General features: G+C 40.5%; 1 pseudogene; it reads right to left on the bottom strand.

The window, feature by feature from the left end:
- Positions 1-22,402: 22,402 nt before the first annotated feature.
- On the bottom strand, positions 22,403-22,828 carry LOC113923693 (annotated as a pseudogene).
- Between the last annotated feature and the right edge of the window lie 573 nt (positions 22,829-23,401).

The following is a 23,401-nucleotide window of genomic DNA, read 5'->3' as shown; positions in this document are numbered from 1 at the left end:
GATTAACAGTGATTCTATGTTCTTTTGAGTCTTTATTCCACAGCCATACAAAGGTCAATATGCAATAAATATTAATCCTTGACAATGAGCTGTTGATGCCACTCGCAAGGAGAAAGTAGTTAAAGACATATCTGTTGAAATCCCTGAGACCCTGGATCCTTAGTGGGGGCCTCTGTCTAAAGGCTGGCTAAGTCCTGACAGCATGGCTCCAAGGAGGGCCATTCCCTTCAGGGCACCGCAAGCTGACCTGCCGATGATGACATTTCCTGGCTTATGGCTACGAAGTGTTCTGAGCAAGAGAATCTCTTTTCTAAATTGCACAAAAAGTCTCCCTGTATACAAACAGTGGGGCCTTGGGTAGGAGTCCTTCAGAGGAAAAGAAGGTTAAGCTAGTTGGTATTTTTAGAGCATCTTCTCCATGTTAGATGAAGGCTCACTAGTCCCTTCATTTCTAGTCTGCTAACATCTCATCCTTCCAGTCACTCCTCACTAAAACTCATATCTCAACATTGGCCAAATCACTCTCTTCTCGGTGGGCGTCTTCACATGGGCGTCACACAAGAATCTTCCTCGGACAGTCTGATAAAATCTCAGTATAGGCCATGGCTCTTCCACTTTCCCCTTCTTTTTGTCTTCCTGGCAAAACGTGTCCAGGTTGTGTGTTTCTATTAGTTAAATGCTAGTTATCGTAGGGAAGCAAAATGAATGGAGTTTTGGCTTTATCCTTCCCTACACTGTTGACGCGCACAACTACAGGACTATATAAAACCCGAGTACTATTATCAGCTCTGACCAAAAGGAAAACAAGTCAAGAAGTATGCCAGTGTAGGAAATCCCATCCTAAAAAAAGAAGTGGGTGTCTTCATTTTGCTTCCCTCGCTCTGACTCTGCTAACAGTTGGCTTGGTTGTGTTGTTGGCGAGCTTTTAGGGTAGGCCCCTAAAGCATCTCTCCTCGTAGGGGTAAGATCATGTGGCAGTCTGGTCTGAGAGACAGGCTGGGTCTACAGTGCTCTGCATGCTATGATTCAAAGGGTGAAGTCCTCTATTCTCAAAAAAATACGTATATTTACATAATAATTTTGCTTTCTCCCTGGAGGTATTCTTCTGCACGCAGACATTCCTGCTAGAGCCTGTGAGTACATTTCTGCCTGGGGAGTGAGGAAAGCCCAGCGTACTGGGTGTGCAGAGAAGAGGGAGCAACAGAATGGGAGAAGCCTTAAGAGAAGAGGGATGACACTGGACCTCACTTTGACCAGTTTTGCACAAGCCTGAGGGCTTGCTTGCTAGCCCTCTGCTAGGTGCATGAGCAGACTGGCAAAATGCCTGTAACTAAAAGAACAATTTCTGTTTATTTATTTATTTGAGAAAGAGAGAGCAAGCGTGTGCATGACCGGGTCGGGGGGCAGAGGGAGAGGCAGAAGTAGACTCCCCGCTAAGCAGGGAGTCCAACCCAGGGTTCCATCCCAGGACCCTGAGATCATGATCTGAGCCGAAGGCAGATGCTTAACCAACTGAGCCACCCAGGGGTCCCTAAAAGAACAGTTTCTAAATAAGCTTGTTTCATTGGGTGTAGAAATAGCTTAATAGTAGTGGCTTTCCAAAATGACCTTTGTTCATTCATCCAAAGTTTATTTGTAAAACCCAAACTGTGAATGGGACCAGCTACAAAATTTATCTGACCCAATGCAAAATGAAAATGCAGGGCCTCTTGTTCAAAATGTAGAATTTCAAGTGGTTGGTGACAACAGGGCATTAACCAAGCATGAGACCCTTCCGAGGGGAGCGGGGAGGCTGGTGGGACAGCACAGAGGACCACGAAGCGGCCCAGACTACCTGTAAGCTTTTTTCACCAACTCTCCTTTGGCCAGAGTTTTCTCAACTGCCACCAGCTAGTGGTTCTCAGGTGTGAGGTCCCCCAGAGAGCAGTATCAACAAAATCTTTGGAATTTGTTAGCAATGCCCAATCTTGGGCCCCACTCTGTGTTTTAGCAGACCCTCCAGGTGATTCTGTCTCTTGCACAGGTTTGAGAACCACTGCCATGTTTTGGGTTGCAACGACTGAAATGATGGATTTCGGAATGGACCCCATCCTGGGGGTCATGTGGCTAACCATCACATGGTATGAGGAAATTAAGGGCAGGGTGAAGGGGAATGAGGCATGGACTTCTCGTGTTCATCCGTAGAATAATTTATAGAGCACCAAGTGGTCTATTTCACTAATTACTCATAGTCATCTTCCCAGTAAAGCGAGCTCATATCCCAATTTTAAAGATGAGGAAATCGAAATGCCTAAAGTGTTCAATGAGTCGACAAGTGGAGCTGGGATTAAAACCCAGAGCTCTTAAATCCCCTATCCACGGCCTTTTACTTGGCCTTCAGGCAATACGATCCAGCTGACAGGTGAGCTAAGCTGCTCTCCACCCTCCCATGGTATTAAAACCCAGCGCGAACCGGCACAGTGTGATCGGCCCAGGAAATGTGCAGTTCAAAGTGGTTCATTCTGGTGTAATGACGAAGACTGATGGAGGGCTGTGCTGTTTTTGAGAAGCTGGTATTTATGAGACCCAGTGTACGGACTCATGGATCTTAGGACCACCACAGAACAGAGGCTTGTGGTTTACTATCCTTGTCTAAGCAGCCTGCCTGAGAGTGGGATGCGACCAAAGTCCTCTGCACTCGAAGGTTCTTTGGGAGACCCATAACACACTCTTCTGTGTACTCAGGTCTGCCCCTTGCATTCCTGTCATTAAGTCACTTTCAAAGCCTTGGCCCCAGCTTATCATTTTTTCCATTCTTAAGGCCAAGGCTATTTGTAGTTTCCCCACCTGTCACCATGTGTGTTAGGCTGCAAAGGGCAAGGGCAGCTTCATTAATAGCATGGTAGCAGCTCGAGCTCACTTAGTGTACCATGCTTTCTCTGAATGTTCCACTTGAGGGACCATTCTGAATCCTCAGGGCTTTTCAGCTGTGCACTTTCACTTGGGTTGGGTAATACATCATGAGTTAGATGTACACTAGGTTAGTTGCTTTGAGAGCCTGACTTATTTCCCAGTCGTAGATGAGGAATCTTACTAATTGCATAATATGCTCATGATTAAAGAAGCCACTACATGAGTCCAAACAATACAAAAGTTATAAAAGGATTATTGTAGGAAAAATACCTGTGGAAAAGAATCAGGAAAACATGTGGAATAAGAAGTAAGAGGAAAACCTAATTCTCAGAGTGCAATTTAGAGGTAAAATGGAGAATAGTCAGCAATGCAATAATTAAAATGGGAACCTGTGGAGAGTAATAATAATAATAATAAAACCAGATTGCATCATAGACCTAAATGTACAATGCAAATGTGTGAAATTGCTAGAAGATAGGAAGAGAAAATCTACATGACTTTGGGTTTGGTGATAAGTTCTTAAATATGACACCAAAAGTCAGTCCGTGAATAAAAAAAGATAAATAAAACTTAATTCAAATCAAAAAATTTCTGAGAATGAAAGGACAAGCCACAGACTGGGAGAAAATGTTTGCAAAAGACATACCTGACAAAAGATTGCTATCCAAAGTGTACAAAGAACTCTTAAAACGCAACAATAAATGTTTATAGCAGCAATGTCCACAATAGCCAAACTATGGAGAGAGCCCAGATGTCCATTGACAGATGAATGGATAAAGAAGATGTGGCATATATATATATGCCATCAAAAAATGAAATCTTGCCATTTGCAACGATGTGGATGGAACTAGAGTGTATGCTAAGCAAAATAAGTCAATGGGAGAAAGACAATTATCATATGATCTCACTGATATGTGGAACTTAAGAAAAAAGGCAGAGGATCATAGGGGGAGAGAGGAAAAAAATGAAACAAGATGAAACCAGAGAGGGAGACAAACCATAAGAAATTCTTAACCTCAGGAAACAAACTGAGGGTTGCTGGAGTGGTCAGGGGTGGGAGGGATGGGGTGGCTGGGTGATGGACACTGGGGAGGGTATGTACTATGGTGAGCGCTGTGTATTGTGTAAGACTGATGAATCACAGGCCTGTACCCCTGAAACAAATAATACATTATATGTTAATAATAAAAAGAACCCTCAACAATAAGAAAAGAAACAACCCAATTTAAAAATGAGCAAAATATCTGAACAGACAAGAAGGAATACACGGCAAATAAGCAGGTGAAAGGATGTTTTACGTCATATGTCATTAGGGAAAAGCAAATTAAAATAATAATGACATACCACTGCATATCTGTTAGCGTGGCTAAAATCCAAAGCACTGACAACACCAAATGTTGACGAGAATCTGGACTGGGAACTTTCATTCATTACTGGTGGGAAGGCAAAATGGGGCCATCACTTTGGAAGACTTAAAAAACTAAACACACGTTTGGGAGTGTCTTACAAAACTAAACACACTCTTACCATATGATCCAACAGCGGTGTTTGGTATTTAGCCAAATGATTTAAAAAACTTATGTCCATGTGAAAAGTTACTTATGAATATTTTTGGAAGTTTTATTCATATTTGCCAAAACTTGGAAGCAGGTCAGATATCCTTTGGTTGATGAATGGGTAAACAAACGGTGGTACATCCAGGCAATGGAATGTTATTTGGTGATAAAAAGAAATGAGCTGGGCGCCTGGGTGGCTCAGCTGGTTAAGCGACTGCCTTCAGCTCAGGTCATGATCCTGGAGTCCGGGGATCGAGTCCCGCATCGGGCTCCCCGCTCAGCAGGGAGTCTGCTTCTCCCTCTGACCCTCTTCCTTCTTGTGCTCTGTATCTCTCATTCTCTCGCTCTCAAATAAATAAATAAAATCTTTAAAAAAAAAAGAAATGAGCTATCAAGTCATGAAAAGACATGGAGAAATCTTAAATGTATATTGCTTAGTGAAAGAAGCCAATCTGAAAAGGCTGCATACTGTATAACTCTGACTCTATGGCATTCTGGAAAAGGCAAAACTATTGAGACATTATAGAGATCAGTGCCTGACAGGGGTTTGTGGAGAGGGATGAAGAGGTGGAGGATGGGGCATTTTTAGGACAGTGCAACTATTCAGTATGATACTGTAATGATGACTACATGTCATTTTCCATTTGTCAAAACCCATAGAATATACAATACCAAGGGTGAGCTCTAATGTAAATTATGGATTTTAGTTAATAATAATGTATTGATATTGGTGCATCAATTTTAACAAATGAGCCACACCAAAACAAGGTGTTAATAATAGGGGTATCTGGGAGAAGATATTTGCAAATGATATATCTGATAAAAGGTTAATATCCAAAATATATAAAGAACTGAGATAACTCAATATCCAAAACACAAATAATCCAGTTAAAAAAATGGGCAGAAGACATGAACAGACATTTCTTTAAAGAAGACATACAGATGGCCAACAGACACATGAAAAGATGCTCAACATCATCGATCATCAGGGAAATGCAAATCAAAACCACAATGAGATACCACCTCACACCTGTCAGAGTGATTAAAATAAAAAACACAAGAAACAACAAGTGTTGGTAAGGATGTGGAGAAAGGGGAACCCTCATGTTATATAAGACTGATGAAACCCTGAACTCTACCTCTGAAATGAATAATAGGCTATATGTTAACTAATTGAATTTAAATAAAAAATTAATTAATTAAGAAAATAAAAGATTACAGTAATAAAAAAAGAGAGAAAGGGGAACCCTCGTGCACTGTTGGTAGGAATGCAAACTGGTGTAGCCACTCTGGAAAACAGTATGGAGTTTCCTCAAAAACTTAACAATGGAACTACCTTACAATCCAGTCATCACACTACTGGGTATTTACCCAAATAATACAAAAATACTAACTCGAAGGTATACATGCACCCCTATGTTTATTGCAACATTATTTACAATAGCCAGGTTATGGAAGCAGCCCAAGTGTCCACCAATGAATGAATGGATAAAGAAGAGTGGTACACACACACACACACACACACACACACACACACGGGAATATTACTCAGTCATAAAAAGAATGAAATCCTGCCATTTGCAATAACAGGGATGGAGCTAGAGAGTATAATGCTAAGGGAAATAAGTCAGAGAAAGACAAACACCGTATGATTTCACTCATATGTAGAATTTAAGAAACAAAACACAGGAGCAAAGGAAAAAGAAAGAGAGAAAGAGACAAACCAAGAAATAGACTCTTAACTACAGAGAACACACTGATGGTCACCAGAGGGGAGGTGGGGGGGGGATGGGGGAAATAGGTGATGGGGATTAAGGAGTATACTTACCTTGCTGAAAAAATAAAATAAAATATAATGATAAAAACAAACAAACAAATAATAGTGGTAACTGTTAGGGGCTTAGGTGAGGAAGTAGATGGGAACTCTCTGTACTTTCAGCCCAATTTTTCTGTAAACCTGAAACTGCTCAAAAATAAGTCTATTAATTAAAAAATTATATAAACTTACAGTAAAGGATTAACGAAGAATAAAGGATCCTACCTCCACATTTCTTGCTATGTGGAATATACATTTTCCTTATTGTTTAAACAACTTCTAGGCAAATTTTCTATTACTTGCCGCTGAAAGTGTCCTGACATAAAACAGTTTCTCTGTTTGTTTTTGGTGGTGGTGTTTTTTAGAATCACACCCTTGCCTCACTCTGTATCACTTTAATACATGCATTCTCAGCAAAGAGGTAAAAAACACTGTACCCTTTTTATGAAGAAAGCACAGACACACATATGGTATATAAACAGACATACAGGGGCTTCTGGGTGGCTCAGTTGGTTAAGCATTTGACTCTTGATTTTGGCTCAAGTCATGATCTCAGGGTCGTGAGATCAAGCCCCATGTCATCGGGGCTCTGAGCTCAGCAGGGAGTCTGCTTGAGATTCTCTCTCTCCCTCTCACTCTGGCCCTCCCCCTGCTTGCACCTGTGCACTCTCTCTAAAATAAAATAAAATAAACAGATATACAGATTATCTCTGGTATTTCAATGTCAATGGGGAAAAAAAGACTAAAAAGTTTCTGGATGGGGGGGTAATAATGAAAAATTGGTTGAGAAACACTACTTTCACTTAAAAGATGTGAAATTTAGATAAAAGTACAATGTACTCAAGAGAACATTTAATTTGTGTCAAAAGACTAGCTATATGACCTTGGTTTAAAATCACCTAAACCTGGTTACCAGAGAGGAGGTGGATGAGAGGTTGGGTGAAATTGGTGAAGGCATTAAGAGTACACTTATGATGAGTACTGACTAATGTATAGAATTGTTGACTCACTGTAGTGTCCACCTGAAACTAACATAACGCTGTGCAATAATTATACTGAAATTTAAAAATGAAGAAAAAAATTAAAATAAATAAAGTCACCTAAATCCCTTGGCTACATCTTCTTTGTCTATAAAATTGGGGGATTATACTGTTGATCTCCAAAGGTATACTCAGATTCTAATAGTCTGTAATTTTGTTTTTTATTTTACAAATACGAAATTTTCTAGCATTGGAGTACAGTGCTATTGAAAGCAATCACAGGGCCAATAACACCATTTAGCTTTATAGTGAAGGAAACAATATAAAAATAGAATGATATTGCCCACAATGGAAGTGACGGCTGTTGGCCTTTAGTTTTCTGTGCTTAGGGAGCTCTTCACGACCATGCCCTAGAAAACTTAACTTGATTTATCTTGTTCATGGAGATAAAGTTCTGAGAGCCTAATGCAACGGGTCCCAAGGGTGATTCATGTGTGATAGGGCATTTTTGGCGAGTTTGTTTGGCTTTTGTCAGGGTGTGTGACAACTCCTCTCTCTCCCCATCTCCTCCAACCAAACATACACACATATAGACATAGTCAGGCACACATCAGTTTGCCTCAACTGATATGCATCCAGAAATTGTGTTTTGTACTGGAGGTGGACAGAAGAGGCTGTGGTTGGGGGGGGGAGCATGAAAGAAAGAAGACAGAAAGGATGAACTGGCTGTTTATAAACTCAGGTTGGTGAAGGGGCTTTGAGCGGGAGTGTGAAACCTAGAAGTTGAAAGAACTCTTCAAGAACAGAGACTCTAAGTTCAAGCAGAGCTCAGTGGTGTTCCAGATGGGAAAGTTGGCAAGAAAGCTCATCTCCTGTCTTCTGCACAGACTCTGACTGTACCCTGACATTCCAAGTCCTGGACGCACTGGGGCTCAAGGGTTGGTGCCCTACTATCAGACAATCACTGAAAGCGGCTTCCAGGGTCCTTCCGTAGACAAGTGGCAAGGAAAGTAGGATCTGGCACTGTGGGGAAGTGAAGTGAACAAACTGCTTTGGGAGCCCATGAGGATTATCCCCTAAAATGTTCTAGAAATAACTGTGGGACGCTTCCAGGGGGAGTAAGACGCTCTCGTTAATGCACATGATGCTGTTGACACCAGTCAAGGTGTGGGCTAAGAATGACATCCAGTTTAATCATGTTTAGTGGGTATAGAGCTTCAATTTCGGAGGATGTAAAAGTTCTGGAGATGGATAGCAGTGATATATACTTAATGCCGTCGAACTGCACACTAAAACATGGTTAAAATGGTAAATTTTATTTTAAGTTTCCACGCAATAAGAAAAATCTGCAGACATGCTAATGGCCCATCATCTTGTATTACCACAGTCTTCTTTGTAAATAAAATTAATAAAGCAGAGGTCTGGGGAAGAAAATCGGATTAATACTTATGGGACTTTCTCGTCTGTAAACACGCTCTCCAATTTCCTCTAAGCTCTCTGATACCCAGCTTCCATAATTCTATGACTTAATTCGACAGGGATATTTGCAAAGTAGGAAGGTTGGATCGCTCATGAAGCAAAAGTGAAAGGGAAGCTTTTGTTTCCCATTTTATCATTTTGAGTCAGGCTCAGCTGTAGTGGTGTCTTTATGATCTGGAAGCAACTCCTCTAGGAAAGGAGGCCCAAAGGTGAAGGACTGTATTTGTTCTTGGTTCCATTTTTAGTATTTTTGCCCTTCCTGGTCAGAACTTCTTCTTCTTCTTCTTCTTTTTATTTATTCATTTATTTGAGAGAGAGAGAGAGAGAGAGGAGGGGTGGAGGGGGAAGGAGAGGAAGAGGGAAAGAATCCCAAGCTGACTCCATGCTGGGAGGAGCCTGGTGTGGGGCTCACTCTCACAACCCTGAGATCATGACCTGAGCTGAAACCAAGATTCTTAACCGGCTGAGCCACCCAGACGTCCTCTGGGCAGAACTTGTGAGCCCTCTCACACCCCCACCCTTCCTCTCACTCTGGGCTGATGACCTTGCTTCCTTTACGTCACTGGTGACTCCAAGAGCCATCAGACATGAGTGCCTCATCCTCCAGGGACCACGCCCTCAAGCCAACCTGCATCTGTGCATGTCTTCTCCCTGGTCCCTCCTTCCACGTGTGCTCCGCCCCTCCCATCCCTCCCTGGAGACTCTGCCCCATTTCCCATGCCTCCCTGGAATCATTGCTCTTCTTCTCCCTCCTGGATTCTTTCCCTTAACATTCAAATTTGCTTTAATGTGTTCTATTTTTCTACTTCCCTCCCTTTTTTTCTTACCTTTTTGTGGATAAAGTATTTTTTTCCTCAATGCAATTTTTCCCCTTTACTACTATGGAAGTTATACATTGTCTACTTTTTATAGTAACTACATGCGAATTGCAACATGATATAGAAGTTAACAGCTTCTAGGGGCACCTGGGTGGCTCAGTGGGTTAAGCATCGGACTCTTGATTTCAGCTTCGGTCATAATCTCATGGTCATGAGATCCAGCCCTGGGTTGGGCTCCACACTCCGTGGGCAATCTGCTTATCCCTCTCCCTCTGCTTCTTCCCTGCTCCACTCACTCTCTGTCTCAAATAAATAAATAAAAATAAGTTAATAGCTTCTAGAGTTATATGACATCCTTACCTTCCTCCTAGAGGATGCAAGGAATTAGTCACTGCAGTGCGGAGCACCTGTTTCAGACTTATGCGCTACTGTTGTAATGCCTTTACGTTCCATCTTGAATTTTTTTTATTGTGGTAAAATATATATGCCATAAAATATACCATTTTAACCATTTTTAAGTGTACAGTTCATTGGCATTCCATACCTTCACATCACTGTGCTGCTATCACAACCATCCGTCTACAGGACCTTTCCATCTTGCGAAGCTAAACTCTGTATCCACTAAATAATTCACTCCCTCATTCCCTTCTCGCCCTAGCCCCTAGCCACCACCATTCTATTTTCTGTTTCTGTGAATTTGACTGTTCTAGGTACTTCATATAAATGGAATCATACCCTATTTGTTCTTTGTCTCTGACTTATTACACTTAGCATAATGTTCTCAAGGTAACCTCTGTTGTCGTATGTGTCAGAATTTCTTCCCGTTTTAAGGATGAATAATATTCCTTTTTTAAGGATGAATAATATTCCATACTTAAATATATATATATATATTACATTTTACTTATCCATTCGTCTGTGACTGGACACCTGAGGTTACTTCCATCTCTTGGCTATTGTGAATAATGCTGCTATAAACATAGGTATAATAAGTATCTCTTTGAGTCCCTGCTTTCAATTATTTTGGGTATATACCAAATCATATGATAATTCTATGTTGCCGGATGATATGGTAATTCTATATTTAATTTTTTGAAGAACCATCATACTATTTGCCACAGGAGCTGCACCATTTTATATTCCCATCAACCGTGCCCGGGGGTTCCAATTTTTCTGCATTCTTTCCAACACTTGTTATCTTCTGCGGGCGGTTTGTTTGGTTTTTGGCTTTGGGGTTTTTTGTTTGTTTTGCTTTGCTTTGCTTTTTGTTGTTGTTGTTGTTTGTTTTTGTTTCTGTTTTGTATAGTAGACATCCTAATGGGTAAAGGGTGGCAGATTTGGTTTCCTTTTAATCAACACGACATTTCCACATTCAAATTTTGCAAAATGTCAATGATAGGAAAACATGGTCGATACTGAAGTCCCCATTTCTGTCCGGAATTTTTCCAGAAACATGGCTGTGTGTTCGCACAAGTAGTCTAAGTGCTCTGGCACTGATTTCTCTTGTGACGTTGGGGCTTTGTAAGATCAAGTGACTTTGGGGTTATAAAGGGAAAATGAAATAGTGTTCCAGTTACTTTTGTGCTTTTTTTAGGGCAGAGGTTGGCAAAGGTTTTCTGTGAAGGGCTGGATAGTAAGTATTTTTAGGTTTTGTTGGCCACATATGGTCTCTGTTTCAATTACCCAACTTACTGTACTTACAATAATGTAATTATTATTATACTTTGTACAGATATTCCATTGTATGTGTATTCTATCTTGATTTTTTAACCATCAAGACATTACTATTTTTGTTTTGTAGGGTTTTTTTTTAAATTCTCTTTTGTCTGTCTATATGCTGCAAAGGGGGGGAGGGGCAGAGGAAGAGAGAGAATCTTAAGCCCCAACGTGGGAGCGAGGGAGAGAATCCCAAGCAGACTCCTTGCTGAGCACGGAGCCTGATGCAGGGCTCAATCTCACGACCCTGAGATTTTGACCTGAGCCCAAATCAAGAGTTGGACACTTAACCAACTGAGCCACCCAAACACCCCTCATAGGTTTTTTTTAAAAGATTACCTACATATTTGCCACATTTTGGGGTGTGCTTTCTTGTTTCTCAGACCTTTTGACTGAGTTGCCTTTCCTTTAGTCTGAAGCACATTCTTTAGAATATCCTTCAGTGAGTATCCACTGATGACAAATTCTCTCAGAATTTTGCTTTCCCTAAAATGTCTTTAATTTACTTTAGTTGTCCAATTTTGTTGAATATGATTTATGTTGATGGTAATTTTATTATGTCACTGTACAGTGTTATGGGTTCAGCACTTTATCACACTTTTCTCCTGTCTTCTGGCTTCTGTTGTTGCTACTGAAAGGTCATGGTGAACCTCATTGTTGATTGTTTGTGGTAGTCAGTCTGGGTTTTCTAATTGACTTCTCTTAAGATCTCTTTCCCTTTGTGATCGAGGGTTTAACTATGTGTCTACATATGAATTTCTTTTCTTTTATCCTGATTGAGGGTCAATAAATTCCAGAATCTGTGGAGTCGAATCTTTCATCAGTTGGGACAATCTTACGTAATTATTTCTTTGAATATTGCCTCTTTCCCATTCTCTATTTTGTCCTCCTACTGGTGATACTTAGACTGCCTCACAGTCTCCTCCATATTTTTAAAACTTTCATATTTTCTAGCTCTTTCTCTCTGTGCTACAGTCTGGATTTTTTTTTTTTTTCACATCTATCTCTGGTTATTTATTTTCTTTTCAGAATATCTAAATTAGTTTTCTCTTTCTTCCATAGCAAAATGTGACAATTTAGTGGCTTTGAACCATACAAATTCATTATCTCACCAATCAGTAGGTTAGAAATCCCTTGAGCTTGGCTGTTTTTCTCTGCCCATCTCTCACAAGGCTGAAATCAGGGTGTCACCTGGACTGTGCTCCTTTCTGGAGACTCTAGGGGAGATCTGTTTCCAGCTTATTCACATTATTGGTAGAACTGAGCTCCCTATGGCTGTAGGACTGAGGTTCCCACTTTCTTGCTGGCTGGTAATCAGGGATTGTTCTCAGCTTCTAGAAACTGCCCTCAGTCTTCTTGGTTCATGGTCCCCCTTCTTCTGTCTTCCAAGCCAACAACAGTGGGTCGAGTCTCTCTGGCACTCCTAACATCTCCCTTGATTCTCTCCCGCCGTATCTATCTCTGACCTCAGCTGGGAAAGGTTTCCCACTGTTAAAGGCTCATGATTACACTGGGCCACACAGAGAATCCAGAATAATCTCAAGATCCTTAACCTTAATTACATTTACAAAATCCCCTTTGCCATGTAACATAACATATTCATAGATTCTAAGGATTAAGAAATAGACATTTTGGGGGAGGATATTATTTGGCTTACCACAGTATATTTCTAGCTGTGTCTAATCTGCTGTTAAATTATTTTGGGTTTTAATTGCCAATTATTATATAGGTTTTTTAAAAAAGTTTTAGTTTATTTCATTATTTTATTTTATTTTTTTTTTAAAGATTTTATTTATTAATTTGACAGAGAGAGAGAGAGAGCAGGAACACAAGCAGGGGGAGTGGGAGAGGGAGAATCAGGCCTCCCGCTGAGCAGAGAGCCCGATGCGAGGCTCGATCCCAGGACCCTGGGATCATGACCTGAGCCGAAGGCAGACGCTTAACGACTGAGCCACCCAGGCGCCCTGTTTATTTCATTATTTTAAAAGTCTTGTTTTTATAGTCCCTTGTATCTTCCTCATGTTTTTAATTCTCTTTTATTTCTTTAAACATTTTAAGCAGATTTTGTTTTATGTCCTGATTTTGACAATTCCAATACCTGAAATGTTAGTGAGTCTGATTTTGATAACTTGAAAAATTTTTTTGTGAGTTCTTTCTTCTGCCTTAATTTCTTATGTGTTTTGTGAATTTTGAACATGAGCTCACATTCTTGTGAAGTTAACTGGTGGGGATTTTTTTTTAAAGATTTTATTTATTTGTTTGACAGAGAGAGACACAGCGAGAGAGGGAACACAAGCAGGGGGAGTGGGAGAGGGAGAAGCAGGCTTCCCGCGGAGCAGGGAGCCCGATGCCGGGCTCGATCCCAGGACCCCGGGATCATGACCTGAGCTGAAGGCAGACACTTAACGACTGAGCCACCCAGGCGTCCTGGTGGGGACTTTTTGCCACCAGTGTTTAAGGTGTGTGATCCTGTGGACAGCATTTGGGTTTCCTTCTACCAGGTGGCTGTCGACACTAGCCACTGATGACCATTTTTTGGTTTTGTTTTATTTAAAAACTTCATTGAAGCACAATTAACATATAATAATGTACACAAAATGTGATAAATTTGCGTATACATGTACCTGTAAAACTATCACCACCATTAAGAAAATGAATTTATCTATCACCTCCAAAAGTTCTCTGGTGCCCCTTCATAATATCTCATCACTATCTGCCCTTCTCTATCCCCCAGACAAACACTATCTGTTCTTTGTAACTGTAGTTTGCATTTTCTAGAACTTTATATAGATGGAATCATGCAGTGTGTACTCTTTATTGCCTGTCTTCTTATACTTGGCATAATTATTTTGAGATTTAGTCATACTATTTTGTGCGGATCATGTGTTCATCCCTTTTTTTACTGAAAAACATTCTTTTGTATGTATATTAGTTTCCTGAGATTTCTGTAACACTAAAGCCACTAAATGGTTTTAAACAACAGAAATTAAGACTGAAATCCAGCGAGACAACTCTTGCCGGACTCTAGCGGAGAAATTTTCCCTTGCCTTTTCCAGTTCCTGGGGCTGTCTACATTCCTTTCCTTGTAACTACATCACTGTAATCTCTGTCTCTGTGGTCACATGGCCTGCTCCTCTCCTGGTTCCCTTCTCTGCATGTCTCTCTTATTAGGTCACTTATGATGGTATTTAAGGCTCATCTGAATAATCCAGGATTATCTCTTCACCTCAGGATCCTTAACTTAATCCTATATACAAAGACCCTTTCTCCAAATAAGGTAAACGTCAATCCAGGCATCGGGATGTCTTTGGTGGAGGGGGGGAGCAATTTTTCAGTTTAGATATACCACAATTATTTTATCCATTCACCTATCGATGGACATTTGGTTTATTTTCAGTTTTTGGCTATTACAAATATGGAAATTCATGCATAAATCTTTGTATGGACATATGCTTTCATATCTCTTGGGTAGATATCTAAGAGTGGATTGATTGGAACATATGGTAGGCATATATTTAACTTTTTAAGAAACTGTCAAACCGTTTTCCATCAGCAGTGTCTGAGTTCCAGTGTTTCCACATCCTGTCCAACACTTGGTATCTTAAGTCTTTTTTAATTTTAGCTGTTCAGATAGGTATATAATGCTATCTCATTGTGCTTTTTGTGGGCATTTCCGTAATAACCCTTGAGGTTGTGCATCTTTTTCTGTGGTTATTTGTCACCCCTATATTTTCACTGATGAAGTGTCTTTCAAATATACTGCCCACTTTTCAATTGGATTAGTTTTCTTATTATTGAGTTTTGGGACATCTTTACATATTCTAAATATGGTTATTTCACTGAATACGATTTGCAAATATTTTCCCTCAGACTGCAGTTTGTCTTTTTATTCCCTTAACAGTGTCTTTTGAAAGGCAGAATTTCCTAATTTTTATGAAACCCAATTTATCCATTTTTTTCCTTTTGTGGGCAATGCTTTTGGTATTATAGCTAAGAAAACTTTGTCTAATCAAAGGGCAAATTATCAGTTCTGTGTTTTACATTTAGGTCTATGATCCACTTTGAGTTAATTTTTGTGGGTGATGTAAGGCGTAGATCAGAGTTTAATTTTTCATATTGCTTATTTTTAAACTTTCCTTTGGTTATTTATCAAATGATTATTTGATTGTTTGAAATGACTATCCTTTTTCCATTGCATACATTTGCAACTTTGTCAAAAATCAGTTATTCATATATATGTGGGTCTATTTTTGGAACTTTCTACCTGTTCCATTGATCTATTTGTCTATCATTATGTCAATACTACATTATTTTGTTTACTGTAGCCTTATAAAAATTCTTGAAATTAGGTCATGCTCTCCAACTTTTTTCTTCTTCAAATTTGTTTTGGCCACTATAGATTCTTTACATTTTTATGTAACTTTTGAAGTCAGTTTTTTCAACTTTTACAAAAATCCTGTTACGATTTTGATCGGGATTGCGACGAATCTATAAATCAGTTTAGGGAGAAAGTACATCTTAACAATATTGAGTTTTCTGACCTGTGAACACAGTGTATTAGTCCTTTTATTTAGGTCTTTTAAAATAAAATTTTATAATTTTCAGTGTATAGATTTTACATATTTTTTGTCAGATTTATCCCTAAGTAGTTCATAGTTTTGATACTATCTTTAATGCCATTATTTTTGGATTACATTTTCTAATTGTTCACTGATGGTATATAGAAATATAATAGATTTTTGTACATCAGTCTTGTATCCTGCAACCTTATAAAATCCATTGGTAGAATTGATCAGTTAAGCCATCTGGGTCTGGAATTTTCTTTGTGGAAAATTAACTACAGTTTCAATTTCTTCAATCAGGTTATTTAGGACACCTACTTTTTTTGAGTGAGATTTAGCAAGTTAAGTCTTTCAGGGAATCCATCCATTTTTACCTAAGTTGATGACTGAAGCGGGGGCGGGGCACAGAGTTGTTCATAATATTCCTTTATTATTGTGAGATAATATAAAATATATGTATTGGTCTTTCCCTCTGGTTCCTGGCACAGAGCTCCTGAAACCCTTGCAATATCCTAAGTGGTAAGAACACAAGAACCACAGCTTGTTCTAATATTTGTCTTTAACCCCATTCCTGACACAGGCCTTTTAAAACCCTTATAAATTCCTAAGCGATAAGAGCACTAGGAACATCCTTTGTTCTAATGAGGCAACTCTGGGTGGGCTCCTGGATGGGGGCTGGTCACCAGAAAGACCAAGCCATGATTAGAAACATAATTTCAGCCTCACCCTCCATCCTCCAGAGAGAAAAGGGAGATTAGAAATGGTGTTAATAATTAATCATGCCTATACATGAGGAAGGCCCCATGAAATCCCAGTACTACAGGGTTTGGAGAGCTTCTAGACTAGTAAGCACATCCACACTGGGAGAATGATGTGCCCCAACTCCATGGGGATAGAAGCTCCTGTGCTTGGGAACTTCCCAGGCCACCCCTATGTATGTATCTCTTCATCTGGCTTTTTGTTTGTATCCTTTATTATATCCTTTAATAAGCTGGTAAACCTAAGTGTTTCCCTGAGTTCTGTGAGCCACTCTAGCAAAGTAATCAAACCCAGAGAGGGGGTCATTGAAACCTCCAATCTATAGCTGGTTGGTTAGAAGCACAGGTGATGACCTGGGCTTGCGACTGGTATCTGAATGATGTGTGTGGGATGGGGGCAGTTTTGTGGGTCTGAGACCTTAATCTGTGGGATCTAATACTATCTCTAGGTAGATAGCATCGGCATTGAGTTCAATTGGAGGACATTCAGCTGGAGTCCGAGACCTCCTTATTGTTAAGGAAAACTCTTGTGGAAATCATCCCCTGGTGAGGTGTGGCTCCGGGTCAACAAAGGACAGACCACTCTCTGAGTAGCAGGGGTTCAGCCTTAGATCAGGCTGAACTAACACCAGCTCTTTTCTGCCACAGCCCACTGCCTCTCCAGATGGCAGGGAAGGTTAGAGCAGGGGCAGGCTTAATCTCTCGGCCTCCGTATCCTTTATCTGTGAATTGCGAGAACTAGACGTGATCTCTAGATTCTGCTCTCTCTGATACTCAAACTTGTATCTCCCTTATTTCCTGTATCGGAAGAGAAGGAGAAGAAGGGGGTCCCCCTCCTACTGTAGAACTTTAGACCGAAGGCAGTTAAGCCAAGCACAAAGTGGTGTTTAAAATAAAACTTCAAGTGTGAATGTACTTTCTGCTCTTAGAAGCAAGTTTCTGATTCAAAGACTCCATCAAGTGAGGAAATTGTATTGCCTTTAGCCTCATAACACTGTCTTATTTTCAGCTGAGTTGCCTTAAGGACTACATTACGGGGGGCCGGCGGGGGGGGACTTGGAACTTGGCTTACTTTCTGTGACTGAGAAAACAACAAAAACTCATCATCCTGTCCCTTATTATAGCTCAATCTTCTGGGAGGAAACTTTAATAGCTCCTCGGTTGTGGTCTTTCTATATCTCTCCACTGCTGACTTTTTATTTTGTTCAGACTCTCAGGGGCCATTATGAAGGATTGAGAAAGAGACACAGTGTAATGGGTCTTTAAAAAGATGCATTTGAAGATTTCTTTTTGCTAAAGGAGGATAAACATTCCTAGGGATTTTATGATTTTTCCAGAAAGCAAGAGTATTTGTATGAACTCTCAGAAAGAAAGCACATTACTCAGCACCACATACACAATAAAGAAAAAGACAAAAGAAGAGGAAAATTTCAGGCTTTCTGCCAAAGAGAAACAACTAGCCTTTTGGTATATTCATTAATTCCATATATCCTGATGAAATTCAAACTAACAATAACTATTCTGAATCTTCACTGGTGAAAGTTGGTCCTACCAATAAGCTCCGTCCTGAGCATGAAGGAAACACGCTTTAGCAGGACATTATCCGTGAGCCATCCGTACCGGAACTGATGCTTCTCAAATCTTTCCTCACCGGATCTCTCTCCTACAGATCACAAGTTGGGCCTGACTCTTGGACATGTCTCAAAATGACCTCACAATGTTTCCCTCTCCTCAAAAAATATTTGCTGAATAAAGACTTGAACTTTTTGACCTGCCTTATCCAAATTGTTTGGCTAAGGTAGAGCAGATTCAGAAATAATTTTAGAAATTTCTCTCTTGTTATATTGGAATATTCTTAAATTGGAGTGGCCCAGGGAGTTGGGTCATTCAAGAACAAGAGTTGAACCTACTTTCCCCAAAGACGTGTTTGGCAAAGTCTTTGGCCTTGGGTTTCCTTATGCTCTCTTGGGGAGAATCACTAGACTAAATTCAAGAATTTAATCAGAGGATATTGGGCTAGCCTGGATCAGAATCAACCAGCTAACAAGAGATAGACTGAGAGAAGACTTTGAGAGAAGCCGTATAACACAGTGGCTATAAGAAGTTTGAAATCAGACAGATACAGGTTTGAATCCTAACCGCAGCATTTACTACTTGTGGGCTGATTTACTCATTGATTTGACAACAATCTTTTTCATGGTCTACAATGCCAGAGACTGTTCTAGATTCTGGGAATAATGAGATCTAATATTAGTGATGCACTTTGCACATGCCTACATCGATATCCTGCATGCCCTCGACACATGGTAGATGTTACTGTTACAATCCCATCCCAGTTCTGACATCTAAAATTCAGACACTGACACCCTAAGGGACCAAAAATATGTCAATATGGTATTTGCATGAAAGAGTTTTTAAGGAATTATTCCAGCCACCACCCAAGTTCCGTCAAAATTACAAAACATGCGAAAGTCTTGCCCTTCCTCTCTTACTTCCTCTTTGTTCCCTTCTAGGACTGTGCTCTGCCCTTTATCTAACATCCTACATCCCACCTACCTGAGTGTCCTCATTATCCAAAAGCTCAAATTACATCAGACTCCCTAGAACCTAAACTCAAATTCACCAAGTCCTTCTCAGACAAGGCACAGATGGATGCTTGCGAATGGTCGATCAATCCTGTATGTCCTCCAACCTCCCAACCCCCGCCCGAATGTTCAAGAATGCTCTCCTGGGACTAACCTGGATTGAGTGGATCCTAAAGGGCAAGTCTGGCAGGGAGAGGGTCTTTTCCCTAGAGATTTGATTTTGCCAGAATGGACAATAGGGAGAGTGGAGTCAGATGGAAGGAAAGGGAGTTCTTTTTTTTTTTTTTTTTTTTTAAAGATTTTATTTATCCGACAGTGAGAGACACAGCGAGAGAGGGAACACAAGCAGGGGGAGTTGGGGAGGGAGAAGCAGGCTTCCCGCGGAGTGGGGAGCCCAATGCGGGGCTCGATCCCAGGACCCTGGGATCATGACCTGAGCCGAAGGCAGACGCTTAATGACTGAGCCACCCAGGCGCCCCTGGAAGGGAGTTCTAAAGCATTGCCCAAACAAGGGCAAGGGACTGAGACAGATTGCTAAGAGATGGAGTAACAGTCCAGGGTGTGGGGAGAGCCATGGACTTGAGACGAGAACCTGGTGGACTGTGTGAACGGGAGGGGACCTCCAGGAAAGGCCGAGATAGGGCTCCAGGTGCATTCTGGGCTGTGACATGAAGGTAATCTGCCGAAACAACATCTACATCCTAAAGGAAGAGTTGATCCATCTAAATGGCTCTCCAGTTAGTGGAGTATTGGGGGCATACATTTTTGAGCAGATGGACTTCCAATATTCCTCGCCTTCTGAAGTTTTAGGAGGACACATATCCTTCCCCTCTCTACCCTTCTTCCCACATACACGCAAAGACTGATGGTCAAGAGTTTAAATAGACAGTATTGAGACAGTACTGTCTTTAGGAAGAATGATCTGCATGAGAGAAAGATATGCAAGATCCAGTGTTACGGTCTTAACAAAAAAGAAGTTGCATACCCGTTCATATAGTTTAAAAAAATAATACTCCTGTGAAAATGCGTACAAAACTCTGAAAGGATCCACAAGAATGCGTCAACACCAGTTGTCTGTAGGGTTAGGGGAAAGCGTTACATTTACAAAAAACAAGCTAATTGAAATACCCTGATGTCTTGTTAAAAAGCTGTATCTGCACACCACCCACCTGTCCTTGTTCACTTCCCTGAGGGACTCCGAACCTCCGGCAATGCAAGAAAACTGTAAACATCATCAATAGAAAACGAGGGTGTGGGTTGGTGCACGAACAAATAAAAAAGCCAAGGTTTCCTGCTGTCTTAAGTCTGTTCTCAACGAGAAGTAACAATAATTGGAATGGATTTTTATCTCTTGCAATTTTACCCACACTACTTCCGCGTTCTGTGAAAAAGACCTAGGTGTCTTAACTGACGGCAAGTTCAATAGAAACCAGCTGTGGGCGGACAAAACGTCAAATGCAAAGTTAAGTGGGACTAATGGATGTGATGTTCAGTGCTTGGTGACGTATTGTTCTCTGAGCTGGTGAGAGCACCGTTGGAGCAATAAAAGCTATCATTTATTAGAAATGTAACATGTACTCATTGTAAAAAACCAAATAGTACAAAACTATAAGAAATAAATAGTTGAAGTGCCCGCAACTTTCCACCCCCCTTCCTGTTCCCTGTGGTTCGCTGATAGAAACGGTTTGGAGTGTTTTCTTCTAAACTCAAAACATTTTACAGACATAGGTAATTTTCTTCCACAAAAGAAGTCGCTTTTAAAAATTGCTTTTTGTTTCTAAATCACAGATCAAAATTTAGAGGTGTTCCGTAGGTTCCTTCATCAGCCGCCTACATGGGGACACTTGTTCATGTCTTTAGGGTCGATCCACAAAAACACAATTTCTGGGTCAAAGGGTACATTTACAATTTTTTAAATTCTTTTTTTTTTTTTTTTTTTAGATTTTATTTATCCATTTGGGACAGAGAGAGAGAGAGAGAATGAGCAGGGGGAGAGACCGAGGGAGAGGGAGAAGCAGGTTCCCCGCTGAGCCAGGAACCATATGCGGGGCTCAATCCCAGGACCCTGGGATCATTACCCGAGCTGAAGGCAGATGCTTAACCACCTGAGCCACCCAGGCGCCCTACAATTTTTGATAAGTAGTAACAAATCCTTTCCAAAAAGGTGGCATGGAATTCACACTTTAGAAACCTATACGCCCCCCCCCCACACACACACATACAGGCAGGAATGTGTTCAGAAAAAAAATTAAGAACATAATACGACATAGCTGTTGAATGCATGGGTTTTGTAATAATCCACTTCATGTTTGAGCTGTATGACCCTGGACATGTTATACAACCTCTTCAAATCTCACTCTCTTCATTCATAAAATGGGAATCATAGCTCCTCCCTCCTGGGTAGATGTGCAGATTTAAATGAGATAGTTTATGTAACAAGATTGTGCAGAGTTTGTCATATAAAGAGGCCTTGATAGATACTACTAATCTGGAAAACAAGTATCATGAGATAATAGAAACAAACTTTCTGGGTATTGCTGATTGTCTTAAAAGATTTGAAAGTTGATCGTGTAGAATCAGATAAGACATCTTCTCTGGAGTTCCAGAAGCCGGATGGGGCTACTGATGGATAGAGGCTATGTCACTTTTTCCAAAAATAAGATGAGTTCAGGGGCTCATAGATTATTTAGTTTGGTGGGCCTTATTTAAGAAAAAAGAACACAGTATTATGAACCTGAAATTTGGTACAAAGTCTTCGGAAGGGTCATACATGCAAAGGTCTCTGAAATGTAAGATTCAGTGAATCTACCTCCAAATGAGTCACTTTTGAGGAAGTACATCCTCTGGGACTAGAAAATTATCTTCCGGGTCATCCCAGCCCATCCCACAGGTCTGGAAATAATGCAAGTAAGCAAGTTAAAAAACTTTTTTTTTTTTTTAATGGTGTTCTTCAGTTGACTCCTATAGTGGGTGGAAGTTGGACTAGCTAACATCTAATAGATCTGAAATTCCTCAGTTTCCATGAATCTAAAAGTTATTAACATATATCAAAATGACCTCAATATACATATTCAAAAAAAGAAAGAACAAGTAATTCACAGTGTTGGTTATTATCTTTTTTTTTTTTTAGGCAAAAACTCTCATGTGTCAGTACTTTTAATGTTGTGTACATCAAATTATAGTAAAAAGATGACTATAAACAACATGCGGCCCCTCTATTTTCATGAACAGCACAAGAGATTACAGTAAACCAAGTTCATATTCCACCATCAAGTGTGGTTCTCCCATTAGTTCACTTTGTGACGGGTCATTAAGAATATCTTCAAATCCAATAGTCTCATCATTACCCCTCAAAATATCCAGTGAAAGGTTTGAGCTTGGAAGAAACGGAAGACACTGTACCTGCTGCACTGCCTTGAACTCCATTTGTAATTTTAGTGGAGCAAACAGACCCTGGATGTTTCGTAGTGTGGAAAAATTCATTTTATCTTGGTTGAGCTGGAAATTTTTTTCTGATAATTCAAGAGGATGACTGGGCAAAAGTTCATTTTTCGCACAAGGAAGGCCTTTTCAAAGAAGATCATGACTTTCAAAAGGTCCACTTGCTGAAAGTTCAGTAACTGGAATACTGTCCTTTAACTGAGATCCAAGTCCTCTGGCATTCATCTTCACTTGCTCTGTGAACAGCCTCTCAGCCCCGTTACCGTCAGCCGGCCCCCGGTGTTGGTTATTATCTTATATAATCAATATAAAATCAATTTCGGGGGCGCATGGGTGGCTCATTGAGGCCCAGTTAGAGGGCATGGCATCAGTTGAGCGTCCGACTCTTGGTTTTGGCTCAGGTCATGATCTCAGAGTCCTGGGATTGAGAGCCATGTTGGGCTCCACGCTCAGTGAGGAGTCTTCTTGGGATTCTCTCTCTCCCTCTGCCCCTCTGGCTCCTGCTCTCTCTCTCTCTCTCTCTCTGTAAAAAAAAAAAAAAAATACATAAATCTTAAAAAAAATCAATTTAAGTTTCTTTGGGGAGCAAGGATTATGGGATTACAAGTGCAGTGGGAAATTGGAAAGGCAACTGGGAGGGCCCAAGAAAAGATGATAGGAGGGCTTGAATATTAATACAATGGAAGGAGGAAGCCAGCAGGGAAGCAAACAGCCAAGGTTTGAATATCCTTGGCAGGTTATTTGGATTCTTACGCATGTCAAGGACATTTTGGAGATTTGGAGAGAGACTGTGACTCT

Source organism: Zalophus californianus, chromosome 15, assembly GCF_009762305.2.
Source record: "Zalophus californianus isolate mZalCal1 chromosome 15, mZalCal1.pri.v2, whole genome shotgun sequence".
Classification (NCBI taxonomy): Eukaryota; Metazoa; Chordata; class Mammalia; order Carnivora; family Otariidae; genus Zalophus; species Zalophus californianus.
This window is presented reverse-complemented; position numbering and strand designations above follow the sequence as displayed.